Source organism: Pongo pygmaeus, chromosome 22 (genome assembly GCF_028885625.2).
Source record: "Pongo pygmaeus isolate AG05252 chromosome 22, NHGRI_mPonPyg2-v2.0_pri, whole genome shotgun sequence".
Classification (NCBI taxonomy): Eukaryota; Metazoa; Chordata; class Mammalia; order Primates; family Hominidae; genus Pongo; species Pongo pygmaeus.
In genome coordinates, this window is record NC_072395.2 from 25777464 (window position 1) to 25791649 (window position 14186).

The 14186-nt window shown below is 46.1% G+C and overlaps 1 pseudogene; it reads left to right on the forward strand.

Annotated features, from left to right (window-relative positions):
* The first annotated feature begins 2189 nt into the window (after nucleotides 1–2189).
* Nucleotides 2190–12176, forward strand: LOC129022707 (mediator of RNA polymerase II transcription subunit 15-like; annotated as a pseudogene).
* Nucleotides 12177–14186: the final 2010 nt, after the last annotated feature.

The window sequence follows — 14186 nt, forward strand, 5'->3', positions numbered from 1 at the left end:
ATCAAATCACAAAATTGAGTCCACCACATGACGCTGAGAGACAGAAACCAGAGGCAGAAAGCCACGTGTCACAGGATTAAATTGATGTGAAATGTGCAGAACAGTCACATCCACAGGGCAGGAAGCAGATCGGTGGTGCCGGGGCTGGGGATGGAGCAGAGGGTACTGCAGAGGGGCAGGGGGCAGCCGCTGGCAGCATGGAGATGCTGAGGCTGGAGTGCAGGATGGTGGCACAACTCTGCAAACTTACAAAAAAGTCAACAAATGGTGTACTTAACATAGGTGAATGCTGTGGCCTGTAAATTACACCAGGTCACAGCTGCCAGCAACACATCCTCCTATGGAGAGCTCCAGCCTCCAGGCTTGGGTCCTTGCTGCTGCTTGTTTCTCTGGCTGATGCCCCTGCTCCTCACCCAGGTGTACTTGGCTCTGTACTTGTCCTAGTTGTCATTTTGATAGGGATCTTTACTTGTTAGCAAGAGATAAAAAGCACTGACATCGTGTCCACCTCTTTAAGATGATCTTCAGGTGGGTGCCAGCCACCCCTCCTCTGGTCTCTGGTGACTCCCAGGTGAGGAAGCCTCAGCAGAGTAGGAGCTTTGGGCCCCAGGAGCCGAGAGTCCCTGCTCAAGCCCTGGCCTGCCCTTCCCTGTCTGAGAAATCTTGGGCAAGTTACATCTCTCTGAACCCTGTTCCTCACAGGATTTTGGTGATCAAGCGTGTTCCCATCCAGGAAAATGTGAATCACGGTCCAACATCTATGCCTGCTCTCAACATTTGTGGACAGTTATCTGGGGGGTTCTGGGAGGAGCCTGTAGAAGGTCAGGGAGTTTCTTAACCAACAGCAAAGGAGACCCACCTGGGATTGTTGATCTGTGACTGTTCTGAGACAGTCTGAGTCCCAAAATACACTCAGCGAGGGGACCTAGCACTCCCCTCTCCCCAGGAACCCTGATAGGTGTCCAAGGCAGGAAAGCCATGCTGGCCCTGGCTCAGGGAGCTGCCGGCTGGAGTGAAGGTTCTAGGTGCAAAGGATGCCTCCTGCCGAGCTCAAAGCAGGAGATCACCTGGTTAGAATTTCCCTGACCCTCATGAGATTAGTAACACCTTCAGTGTTCTTCCCAGATGCCCACCCAGTATAGCTCACCCTTGTTTCCCTTTCTATGAGGTCCAGGGCTCTTGCTTTGCTAGATCTGCCTGACAGCAGCCTTTTCTGGTTCCAAGAACATCTCTTTGAACTTAAGAAAGAATAGTTCTTAGAGTCTTCAGCTCCTAGCCCTGGCCTGCCCTTCAGTTTTATTTTTGCCAATCTGACAGCTTCAGGTTCCAAGGCCTCCATGCTGGAGTTTGCTGCAGCACAGATTGGAGAGGAGGGCTGGGGTCCTTCTAGGATCAGAGGCGCCTGTCACAGCTTTCTTCTGCAGCAAGTTCTTGTCATCTGAGATTCTGAGGAGATCATCGCTGCAGAGCAGCTGGGGTGTGGACATTGTGGAGGCTAAAGAGGAGACCAGATCCCTGCATATATCAAGGTGCTGCCTTCTCAGGGGTGTCGGGAAAGTGGCAGGAGAACCAGCCCTGGGGACTGTGCTTAGAGCAGCTGGTGTTCCACCTTTCCCTACCTCAGTGTAAGAGGCAAGGAACAAGGTGCCTAATTTTGATCTGTTTTCCACATTTCTTCTAGGTGGGTAACTCCCCTGTCATGGGGGAGTCTGAGCCCTAGGCCCGCTCCTCTGAGTTGCACACGAGACCCTCTTGGGAACAAGAACATCTGTTTCTCTTCTCCAACCTGTCTGGGAGGTGAGGCTGCTAGCTCTCGGGCTGCATGCCCACCCACACCCCTTCTCCCTTCTGGGGCCTCATGTCTGTTCTTTGTGACAACCTTGTTACAAAGCTTGTCGTAGAGGAAGCATGAAACTGAAGGGCCTAGATGACAAATGCTTGGCCTTCATAACCTCACACACTCACGGATCATGCAAGTGCTGAGGGAGAGCTATAAGCTGGCTGTGTGTCCCTCATAGCTGAACATCCCTAGAATAAAATGTCTACTTCCCTGGTCGGCATCGCCACGGCATGGCGATTGGCACGGTGACCACACATCACTGGTCATATTGCCTCCTTGATCTCAGGAGTTGGAAATGAGAAGACGCCATTGCCGCTGAGAGGGGGCACTGTGTTGGTTTGTGGCGGGAATGGCCATCTCCACCAGCACCCTTTTCTTCATCATGGCAGTGTCCCTGCTGTATCACATCCTGGACTCTGTTATATTCCTCACTGGCATCACTGTGGCCAGTGTGCCCAAGGTGTCCTGGCCACTGTTACTGTGAGTCCCTGCTGTTAGGCAGCTGCACTCAGCCCTGTGGACACCGCATTGCTGCTATCTCCCCCAAGTCCAGGGCACCAACCCTCCCTGCCAGGGACAATCACGGCACCTTCCGAATAGACTGTTTCTTAGAGGGACAAAAGTAATTGCCTAAAATTAGACAAACTTACTTTAAAACAACAACAAAAATATTAAGAGAAATAAGGATATTTTATAACGACAAAGGGTAAATTAATCAGGAAAATGTAAAACTTATTGACATATATGCACTCAGGGAAAGAGTACAGAAACACAAGAAGCAAAACTTGACAGAAATGAAATAATTCAGCAATGCTAGTTGGAGACTTTAATACCCTACTTACACTAATGGGTATAACAACTAGACACAAGATAACAAGGAAATAGAAAATATGAACAACATTATAAACCAAATACACCTAACAGGTATATATAGAACACATCATTCAACAGCAGAATCTGTATTCTTCCCAAATGCACACAGAACATTTTCTAAGACACTATGCAAAGCCATAAAACAAACATCAATTAAATTGAAGGATTAAAATAATACAAAGAATATTTTCTCATCATAATAAAAGCAAATTAGGGATCAATGAAAGGAAGAAATCTGGGAAACTCCTAAAAATGTGAACATTAGCAGAAACCTTCCAAAATAATAAAAGGTCAAAAAAGAAACCACAAGTAGTATAAGACAGTATTTTAAGATAAATGAAAAAGTAGACAAAACCTAAAAAAAACGTACAGGATTAATTGAAAACTATGCTCTGAAGGAAGCTTATAGCAGAATTCCATCAATGAAAAAGCAGAAAAATCTCAAATCAATAACTAAATGCCTGTTAAAAACATTTAAATGGAAATGGCTGACCCCACTCATCTGAGAAAAGGATATCAGTTGGGGCAAAAATAGACTTGCTGAAAAACCCTAGGAAGGAAGACTTGGAAAGGATTCCCTTTGGAATTTAGGGTTGTGACAATAGTTTTGGGACCCTAGAAGGCAATGTGGATGCTCAGGGTCTGGCACGTGATCAGGAATGACCCAGGAAGACCCTAAGCTCTCACCTCTGACCTTCAAACTCTGCAGAAGAAGAAAGTAAAAAGAAGTTGTCATTAGATTAAAATAATTGGTTATAAGATGTTCTTTACAAGCTTCATGGTAACCAAAAACCAAAATCCTATGATAGGTATACACAAAATAGAAAGCAAGCAGTTAAAACATACTACCAGAGCAACTCACTTTTATACAAAGAAACACAGGAAGCATGGAAGAAAGGAAGAGAGGACCAAACAATCAACTAGAAAAGAAATAGCAAAAATTGCAATAGTACGCCTTTACCTATCAATAATAACACTGAAGGTAAATGGACTAAATGATACAATCAAAAAACACAGAGTAGCTCAATCATTTAAAAGACAAGAGCCAACTATCGGCTTCCTACAAGAAATCCACTTCACCTATAAAGACACACATAGATTGAAAATGAAGGGGTTGAATCCCGAAGATGGCTGAATAGGAACAGCTCCGGTCTACAGCTCCCAGCGTGAGCGACGCAGAAGACGGGTGATTTCTGCATTTCCATCTGAGGTACCGTGTTCATCTCACGAGGGAGTGCCAGACAGTGGGCGCAGGTCAGTGGGTGAGCGCACCGTGCACCAGCCGAAGCAGGGGCGAGGCATTGCCTCACTCGGGAAGCGCAAGGGGTCAGGGAGTTCCCCTTCCAGGGGTGACAGACGGCACCTGGAAAATCGGGCCACTCCCACCCGAATACTGTGCTTTTCCGACGGGCTTAGGAAACGGTGCCCCAGGAGAGTATAGCCCGCACCTGGCTCAGAGGGTCCTACGCCCACGGAGTCTCGCTGATTGCTAGCACAGCAGTCTGAGATCAAACAGCAAGTCGGCAGCGAGGCTGGGGGAGGGGCACCCGCCATTGCCCAGGCTCGCTTAGGTAAACAAAGCAGCCTGGAAGCTTGAACTGGGTGGAGCCCACCACAGCTCAAGGAGGCCTGCCTGCCTCTGTAGGCTCCACCTCTGGGGGCAGGACACAGACAAACAAAAAGACAGCAGTAACCTCTGCAGACTTAAATGTCCCTGTCTGACAGCTGTGAGGAGCGCAGTGGTTCTCCCAGCACGCAGCTGGAGATCTGAGAACGGGCTGACTGCCTCCTCAAGTGGGTCCCTGACCCCTGACCCCCGAGTAGCCTAACTGGGAGGCACCCCCCAGCAGGGGCAGACTGACACCTCACACGGCAGGCCAGGTACTCCAACAGACCTGCAGCTGAGGGTTTTGTCTGTTAGAAGGAAAACTAACAGAAAGGACATCCACACCAAAAACCCATCTGTACATCACCATCATCAAAGACCAAAAGTAGATAAAACCACAAAGATGGGGAAAAAACAGAGCAGAAAAACTGGAAACTCTAAAAACCAGAGTACCTCTCCTCCTCCAAAGGAACGCAGTTCCTCACCAGCAACGGAACAAAGCTGGACGGAGAATGACTTTGACGAGCTGAGAGAAGAAGGCTTCAGACGATCAAATTACTCCGAGCTACGGGAGGATATTCAAACCAAAGGCAAAGAAGTCGAAAACTTTGAAAAAAATTTAGAAGAATGTATAACTAGAATAACCAATACAGAGAAGTGCTTAAAGGAGCTGATGGAGCTGAAAACCAAGGCTCGAGAACTACGTGAAGAATGCAGAAGCCTCAGGAGCCGATGCGATCAAATGGAAGAAAGGGTATCAGCCCTGGAAGATGAAATGAATGAAATGAAGCGAGAAGGGAAGTTTAGAGAAAAAAGAATAAAAAGAAACGAGCAAAGCCTCCAAGAAATGTGGGACTATGTGAAAAGACCAAATCTACGTCTGATTGGTGTACCTGAAAGTGACGGGGAGAATGGAAACAAGTTGGAAAACACTCTGCAGGATATTATCCAGGAGAACTTCCCCAATCTAGCAAGGCAGGCCAACATTCAGATTCAGGAAATACAGAGAACGCCACAAAGATACTCCTCAAGAAGAGCAACTCCAAGACACATAATTGTCAGATTCACCAAAGTTGAAATGAAGGAAAAAATGTTAAGGGCAGCCAGAGAGAAAGGTCGGGTTACCATCAAAGGGAAGCCCATCAGACTAACAGCGGATCTCTCGGCAGAAACCCTACAAGCCAGAAGAGAGTGGGGGCCAATATTCAACATTCTTAAAGAAAAGAATTTTCAACCCAGAATTTCATATCCTGCCAAACTAAGCTTCATAAGTGAAGGAGAAATAAAATACTTTACAGACAAGCAAATGCTGAGAGATTTTTTCACCACCAGGCCTGCCCTGAAAGAGCTCCTGAAGGAAGCGCTAAACATGGAAAGGCACAACCGGTACCAGCCACTGCAAAATCATACCGAAATGTAAAGACCATCGAGACTAGGAAGAGACTGCATCAACTAACGAGCAAAATATCCAGCTAACATCATAATGACAGGATCAAATTCACACATAACAATATTAACTTTAAATGTAAATGGACTAAATGCTCCAATTAAAAGACACAGACTGGCAAACTGGATAAAGACTCAAGACCCATCAGTGTGCTGTATTCAGGAAACCCATCTCACGTGCAGAGACACACATAGGCTCAAAATAAAAGGATGGAGGTAGATCTACCAAGCAAATGGAAAACAAAAAAAGGCAGGGGTTGCAATCCTAGTCTCTGATAAAACAGACTTTAAACCAACAAAGATCAAAAGAGACAAAGAAGGCCATTACATAATGGTAAAGGGATTAATTCAACAAGAAGAGCTAACTATCCTAAATATATATGCACCCAATACAGGAGCACCCAGATTCATAAAGCAAGTCCTGAGTGACCTACAAAGAGACTTAGATTCCAACACATTAATAATGGGAGACTTTAACACCCCACTATCAACATTAGACAGATCAACGAGACAGAAAGTCAACAAGGATACCCAGGAATTGAACTCAGCTCTGCACCAAGCGGACCTAATAGACATCTACAGAACTCTCCACCCCAAATCAACAGAATATACATTTTTTTCAGCACCACACCACACCTATTCCAAAATTGACCATATACTTGGAAGTAAAGCTCTCCTCAATAAATGTAAAAGAACAGAAATTGTAACAAACTGTCTCTCAGATCACAGTGCAATCAAGCTAGAACTCAGGATTAAGAATCTCACTCAAAATCGCTCAACTACGTGGAAACTGAACAACCTGCTCCTGAATGACTACTGGGTACATAACGAAATGAAGGCAGAAATAAAGATGTTCTTTGAAACCAACGAGAACCAAGACACAACATACCAGAATCTCTGGGATGCATTCAAAGCAGTGTGTAGAGGGAAATTTATAGCACTAAATGCCCACAAGAGAAAGCAGGAAAGATCCAAAATTGACACCCTAACATCACAATTAAAAGAACTAGAAAAGCAAGAGCAAACACATTCAAAAGCTAGCAGAAGGCAAGAAATAACTAAAATCAGAGCAGAACTGAAGGAAATAGAGACACAAAAAACCCTTCAAAAAATCAATGAATCCAGGAGCTGGTTTTTTGAAAGGATCAACAAAATTGATAGACCACTAGCAAGATTAATAAAGAAAAAAAGAGAGAAGAATCAAATAGATGCAATAAAAAATGATAAAGGGGATATCACCACCGATCCCACAGAAATACAAACTACCATCAGAGAATATTACAAACACCTCTATGCAAATAAACTAGAAAATCTAGAAGAAATGGATAAATTCCTCAACACATACACCCTCCCAAGACTAAACCAGGAAGAAGTTGAATCTCTGAATAGACCAATAACAGGAGCTGAAATTGTGGCAATAATCAATAGCTTACCAACCAAAAAAAGTCCAGGTCCAGATGGATTCACAGCCGAATTCTACCAGAGGTACAAGGAGGAGCTGGTACCATTCCTTCTGAAACTATTCCAATCAATAGAAAAAGAGGGAATCCTCCCTAACTCATTTTATGAGGCCAGCATCATCCTGATACCAAAGCCTGGCAGAGACACAACCAAAAAAGAGAATTTTAGACCAATATCCTTGATGAACATCGATGCAAAAATCCTCAATAAAATACTGGCAAACAGAATCCAGCAGCACATCAAAAAGCTTATCCACCATGATCAAGTGGGCTTCATCCCTGGGATGCAAGGCTGGTTCAATATACGCAAATCAATAAATGTAATCCAGCATATAAACAGAACGAAAGACAAAAACCACATGATTATCTCAATAGATGCAGAAAAGGCCTTTGACAAAATTCAACAACCCTTCATGCTAAAAACTCTCAATAAATTAGGAATTGATGGGACGTATCTCAAAATAATAAGAGCTATTTATGACAAACCCACAGCCAATATCATACTGAATGGGCAAAAACTGGAAGCATTCCCTTTGAAAACTGGCACAAGACAGGGATGCCCTCTCTCACCACTTCTATTCAACATAGTGTTGGAAGTTCTGGCCAGGGCAATTAGGCAGGAGAAGGAAATCAAGGGTATTCAAGTAGGAAAAGAGGAAGTCAAATTGTCCCTGTTTGCAGATGACATGATAGTATATCTAGAAAACCCCATTGTCTCAGCCCAAAATCTCCTTAAGCTGATAAGCAACTTCAGCAAAGTCTCAGGATACAAAATCAATGTGCAAAAATCACAAGCATTCTTATACATCAATAACAGACAAACAGAGAGCCAAATCATGAGTGAACTCCCATTCACAATTGCTTCAAAGAGAATAAAATACCTAGGAATCCAACTTACAAGGGATGTGAAAGACCTCTTCAAGGAGAACTACAAACCACTGCTCAAGGAAATAAAAGAGGATACAAAGAAATGGAAGAACATTCCATGCTCATGGGTAGGAAGAATCAATATCATGAAAATGGCCATCCTTCCCAAGGTAATTTACAGATTCAATGCCATCCCCATCAAGCTACCAATGACTTTCTTCACAGAATTGGAAAAAACTACTTTAAAGTTCATATGGAACCAAAAAAGAGCCCGCATCGCCAAGTCAATCCTAAGCCAAAAGAACAAAGCTGGAGGCATCACACTACCTGACTTCAAACTCTACTACAAGGCTACAGTAACCAAAACAGCATGGTACTGGTACCAAAACAGAGATATAGATCAATGGAACAGAACAGAGCCGTCAGAAATAATGCCACATATCTACAAGTATCTGATCTTTGACAAACCTGACAAAAACAGGAAATGGGGAAAGGATTCCCTATTTAATAAATGGTGCTGGGAAAACTGGCTAGCCATATGTAGAAAGCTGAAACTGGATCCCTTCCTTACACCTTATACAAAAATCAATTCAAGATGGATTAAAGACTTAAATGTTAGACCTAAAACCATAAAAACCCTAGAAGAAAACCTAGGCATTACCATTCAGGACATAGGCATGGGCAAGGACTTCATGTCTAAAACATCAAAAGCAATGGCAACAAAAGCCAAAATTGACAAATGGGATCTAATTAAACTCAAGAGCTTCTGCACAGCAAAAGAAACTACCATCAGAGTGAACAGGCAACCTACAAAATGGGAGAAAATTTTCGCAACCTACTCATCTGACAAAGGGCTAATATCCAGAATCTACAATGAACTCCAACAAATTTACAAGAAAAAAACAAACAACCCCATCAAAAAGTGGGCGAAGGACATGAACAGACACTTCTCAAAAGAAGACATTTATGCAGCCAAAAAACACATGAAAAAATGCTCACCATCACTGGCCATCAGAGAAATGCAAATCAAAACCACAATGAGATACCATCTCACACCAGTTAGAATGGCAATCATTAAAAAGTCAGGAAACAACAGGTGCTGGAGAGGATGTGGAGAAATAGGAACACTTTTACACTGTTGGTGGGACTGTAAACTAGTTCAACCCTTGTGGAAGTCAGTGTGGCGATTCCTCAGGGATCTAGAACTAGAAATTCCATTCGACCCAGCCATCCCATTACTGGGTATATACCCAAAGGACTATAAATCATGCTGCTATAAAGACACATGCACACGTATGTTTATTGCGGCATTATTCACAATAGCAAAGACTTGGAACCAACCCAAATGTCCAACAATGATAGACTGGATTAAGAAAATGTGGCACATATACACCATGGAATACTATGCAGCCATAAAAAATGATGAGTTCACGTCCTTTGTAGGGACATGGATGAAATTGGAAATCATCATTCTCAGTAAACTATCGCAAGAACAAAAAACCAAACACCGCATATTCTCACTCATAGGTGGGAATTGAACAATGAGAACACATGGACACAGGAAGGGGAACATCACACTCTGGGGACTGTTGTGGGGTGGGGGGAGGGGGGAGGGATAGCATTGGGAGATATACCTAATGCTAGATGACGAGTTGGTGGGTGCAGCGCACCAGCATGGCACATGTATACATATGTAACTTACCTGCACATTGTGCACATGTACCATAAAACCTAAAGTATAATAATAATAATAATAATAATAATAAAAGAAAAAAAAAAAAAAAAAGAAAATGAAGGGGTTGAAAAAGACATTCCATGAAATGAAAACCAAAAAAGAGCAGGAGTAGCTACACTTATATGAGATAAAATAGATTTCAAGACAAAAATTGTAAAAAGAGACAATAAAGCTTATTATATAATCATCAATTCTTCAAGAGACTATAACTATTATAAATATATATGTACCCAGCATTGGAGCACTCAGATATATAAAGCAAATATTATTAGAGAGACAAACACCCATAAAATAATAGCTGGGACTTTAACACCCCACTTTCAGCATTGAACAGATCATCTAAACAGAAAGTCAACAAAGAATCATCAGACAATCTGTACTGTAAACTAAACAGACCTAATACATATTTACAGAATATTTCATCCGTCAGCTTCAGAATACGCATCCTTCTCCCCAGCACATAAAACAGTCTCAAAGATTGACCATATGGTAGACCACAAAACACATTTCAAAAAATTTTTTTAAAACATGAAATTACATTAAATATGTTTTTCTGATCACACTGGAATAAAACTAGAAATAAATAAGTAAAGAAACTTTGAAAACCATACAAACACATGGAAATTAAACTACATGCTTCTGAATGACCATTGAGTCAATGAAGAAATTAAGAAGAAAATGTTTAAAAAATTTCTTGAGACAAATGAAAATGGAAACACAAAGTAATCAAATCTATGGGATACAACAAAAGCAGTGCTAAGGGGGAAGTTTATAGCAATAAACACCTACATAAAAAGTAGAAAAACTTCCAATAAACAACCTAATGTTGCCTCTTAAAGAAATAGCAAAGCAAGAGCAAAGCAAACCCAAAATCAGTAGAAGAAAAGAAATAACAAAGATCAGAGCAGAAGCCAGGGTGGTGGCTCATGCCTGTAATCCCAGCACTTTGGGAGGCCAAGGCAGGCGGACTACCTGAGGTCAAGAGTTTGAGACCAGCCTAGCCAACGTGGCAAAACCTAGTCTCTACTATAAATACAAAAATTAGCCAGGCATGGTGGCTGGTGCCTGTAATCCCAGCTACTTGGGAGGCTGAGGCAGGAGAATCGCTTGAACCGGGGAGGCAGAGGTTACAGTGGGCTGAGATCGCGCTATTGCACTCCAGTCTGGGTGACAAAGCAAGACTCCGTCTCAAAACAAAACAAAAAATCAGAACAGAAATGGAGACTAAAAAATAGAAAAGACCGATAAAATTTCCAGTTATATTGAATCATCAAAACCAGCAACAGACGCAGCAGCACAGGGCACAGCTGCAGCTACAGGAGCAGCAGCAACAGACTTTGCAGGCCCTGTGCCAATACAGCAGCCACCAATGCAATGTCTGCTGCAGCCTGCCCCCTCCCAGGTCCTGCCCCAGCAGCTGCAGCAGATACATCAACCACACCACCACTAGCAGCTGCCATAGTCCCGGCAACCTCCAGCTGCTCAGAACCAACCATCGCAGCTCCCGCCACAGTCAGTCACAGACCCAGACTTTGGTGTGGCAAGTGCAAGCATTCCCTGGACAGATGTATGCCCAACAACCGCTGCAATTTGTCTGAGCTCCAAGGGTAGTTCAGCAGCTGCAAGTGCAGCCCCATTGCAGCCGGTGCAGTCCGGGATGCAGTAGCTGACAGTGGTGCGGACCACTGAGGCTCCCCAGGTGGTGGCTGCCGGAGTCCATGGTAGCCAGAGCAGCCTCCTCATGCTGTCCTCGCCGTCGCAGGGCCAACAGGTGCAGACCCTGCAGTCGATGTCCCCTCCCCGACAGCCGTCCTCACAACCCAGCCAGCCCGGGTCTCACAGCCCAACTCCAACATCAGCTCCGGCCCTGCCCCAGCGCCCAGTGGCTAGCTTCCTGCTCAGCCCCTCACCGAAACCCTCCCAGAGCCCAGGGATGGCGCACCGCCAGAACTTCAGTGTCCCATGACCTGGATCTTTAAACGCCCCTATGAAACGCAGCTCAGTCGTGAGCCCAGCGGGCTCCAGCCAGGCGGAGCAGCAGCAGTGTCTGGACAAGCTAAAGCCGCTGCCCAAGTACACGGAGCCCCTGCGCCGACTGAGCAACGGGATCCACGGGAACCAAGACAGCAAAAGGGCTGCCGTAAGAGGAGCCTTCTGGACGCTCTGACAGTCCGCTCTCAGCGGTGTTCCCTGGAGACCCTGTGGAAGCCTGAGATCGCCCTGGAGAAACGCAAGCATGACCTGGAGGTGCCCACGCCCCGACTGCCCCTGGCGCCGCTGACCACACAGCAGTACCTACGCCGGCCGCTCCTGGACGCCGGCCTGGCCCGCATCTGCTTGCAGTCCTGAACCGTTCCCTGCACCGCGCCTTGGTGCTGCCCAGCACAAACACCTTTCCAAAGGAGGCAAATCAAACATGCATCTATCTCAGTGAGCAGGGGAGTGACTTTAAATAAAATGAGAGGCAGGTTTGCCCTAAGCAGCTCCCAGCTTAAGTTTAATTTACTGATTTTGGGGGGCCCACAATATTTTCCTTTCACAGGCGCAATGGGAGCTCAGGGTCTCCTGAGAGCATCTTGTGTGCAGGCTCGAGGCACCTCCAGTCGCTTCCACAGGAGAACAGGGAGGGCACAAGAAACCCTTCACACACACGATTCTCTGATCGCTGTTTTGGGTTCAGGCTCCCTGCTTTCGGCGTCTGGACGCCGCAGGCGGAAGCTAGGGTCAGGGTGCAACGCTGCCTCTGGAGGGAGCCCGGGCCTAGAGGCTGCCGGCTCCCCGCCCCAAGCTGGAGCTCAGCCCCGCCGAGCTTCGGCTCAGCACTGCGGGCGCCCGAGGAGCAGGGGCATCGGAGATCCTGTCCTCCGCACCCCTGCCCCGCTCTCGGGTCAGGGCCGCACCCCCGCTGTGCAGGATGCCCGGTGATGTCTGGGGGCCTTGCGCTCAGAGCACCCCGGGCGCTCTGCGCCACTGCAGAGTGTGCAGCCCTGGCAGGAGAGCCGTGCCTCCCTGTGCTACCCACACTCGGGACCCAGAGCAGCTCTCTGGCCACAGGATCCTCCTTTTTAATGTGCGCTGCCCCATCATCCGTGAGTTTTTCTTTCTTTTTGTTTTTGTTTTTGGACACAGTTTCGCTTTGTTGTCCAGGCTGGAGTGCAATGGCGCGATCTTGGCTCACTACAATCTCCGCCTCCTGGGTTCAAGCAATTATCATGACTCAAGCCTCCTGAGTAGCTGGGATTACAGGCGCCGGCCACCAGGTCCAGCTGATTTTTTGTATTTTAGTAGAGGCGGGGTTTCACCATCTTGCCCAGGCTGGTTTCCAACTCCTGAGCTCAGGCAATCTGCCTGTCTGGACCTCCCAAAGCACTGATTACAGGTGTGAGCCACAATGCCCAGCCTTGTGATTCTTACAATTGTATCACTCCTGTGTTTGTCCGGGGTTTATCACTGCAGCAGCCCCTTCTCCGTGCATCTGGGGCCCGCTGTCCCCTCAGGATGCTGTCAGCCTTGGAGCTGGCAGACACCAGTCTGGCCCTGGATGCCCAGACCTTGCCTCTCCTCTGAGGGCAGGGTCCTCTTCCTCCACCTGGTTCACCCCCCAGCTTCCTGGCACAGTTCTTGCTCCCTGTAGCAGCAAGAGACTGAGCTTAATGCCAGGAAATCTGGGCTGTGGGAAGGGAGGGTGGGCTGCCAGTGAGGGTGGTACTGAGCTGACCACCCAGGACAATGGTGGCACCTGGGGCTATGGCGATGGGGGCCACATGGGCTGGGCAAGGCACTCTGGAGATGGCTGCCCAGGAGGATGATGACCTGGTAGGACCAGGCCTAAGCCGCCCTGTGTGAGGCAGGAGAAGCCAGTAGCTTGCCCCCAGCAGTGTGCTGTGTTTGTGAGGAAGCTGCCCGCCCAGGCAGGGCACCAGGAAAGCCCTCCGGTCTCCAAAGAGGGCCCGCACAGCTTTGCCAATGGCTTTTTTCCAGGGTAGCTGCCAGGTCCTGGAATGAGCAAGACTCAGCTGCCCAGAGGGGTCCCTGCACACAGCAGGGGCTGGGATGGGACACCTGATAGCCAGTGAGAAACGCAAGCACGACTTGGGAGAAACACAAGCCTTATTTTCAGTCTTACAGATAAGGTGATCCTCATTTTGTCATGTGCATTTGTGTACCCGCTGAATAGCAAAATAACAGCAAGAAAAGATGACAATTTATATTTTCATAGACTCAGAAAAAGTAACAGGCAACACTGTGTTTCAAATTTTCGATTAGTTGATTTTACAGTGCAAACATGGAAGAATCTGCAGCATGGTGGGAGAAAATAATTTTATTAATTTTATAATTTTACTGAGATTGCTATTTAAA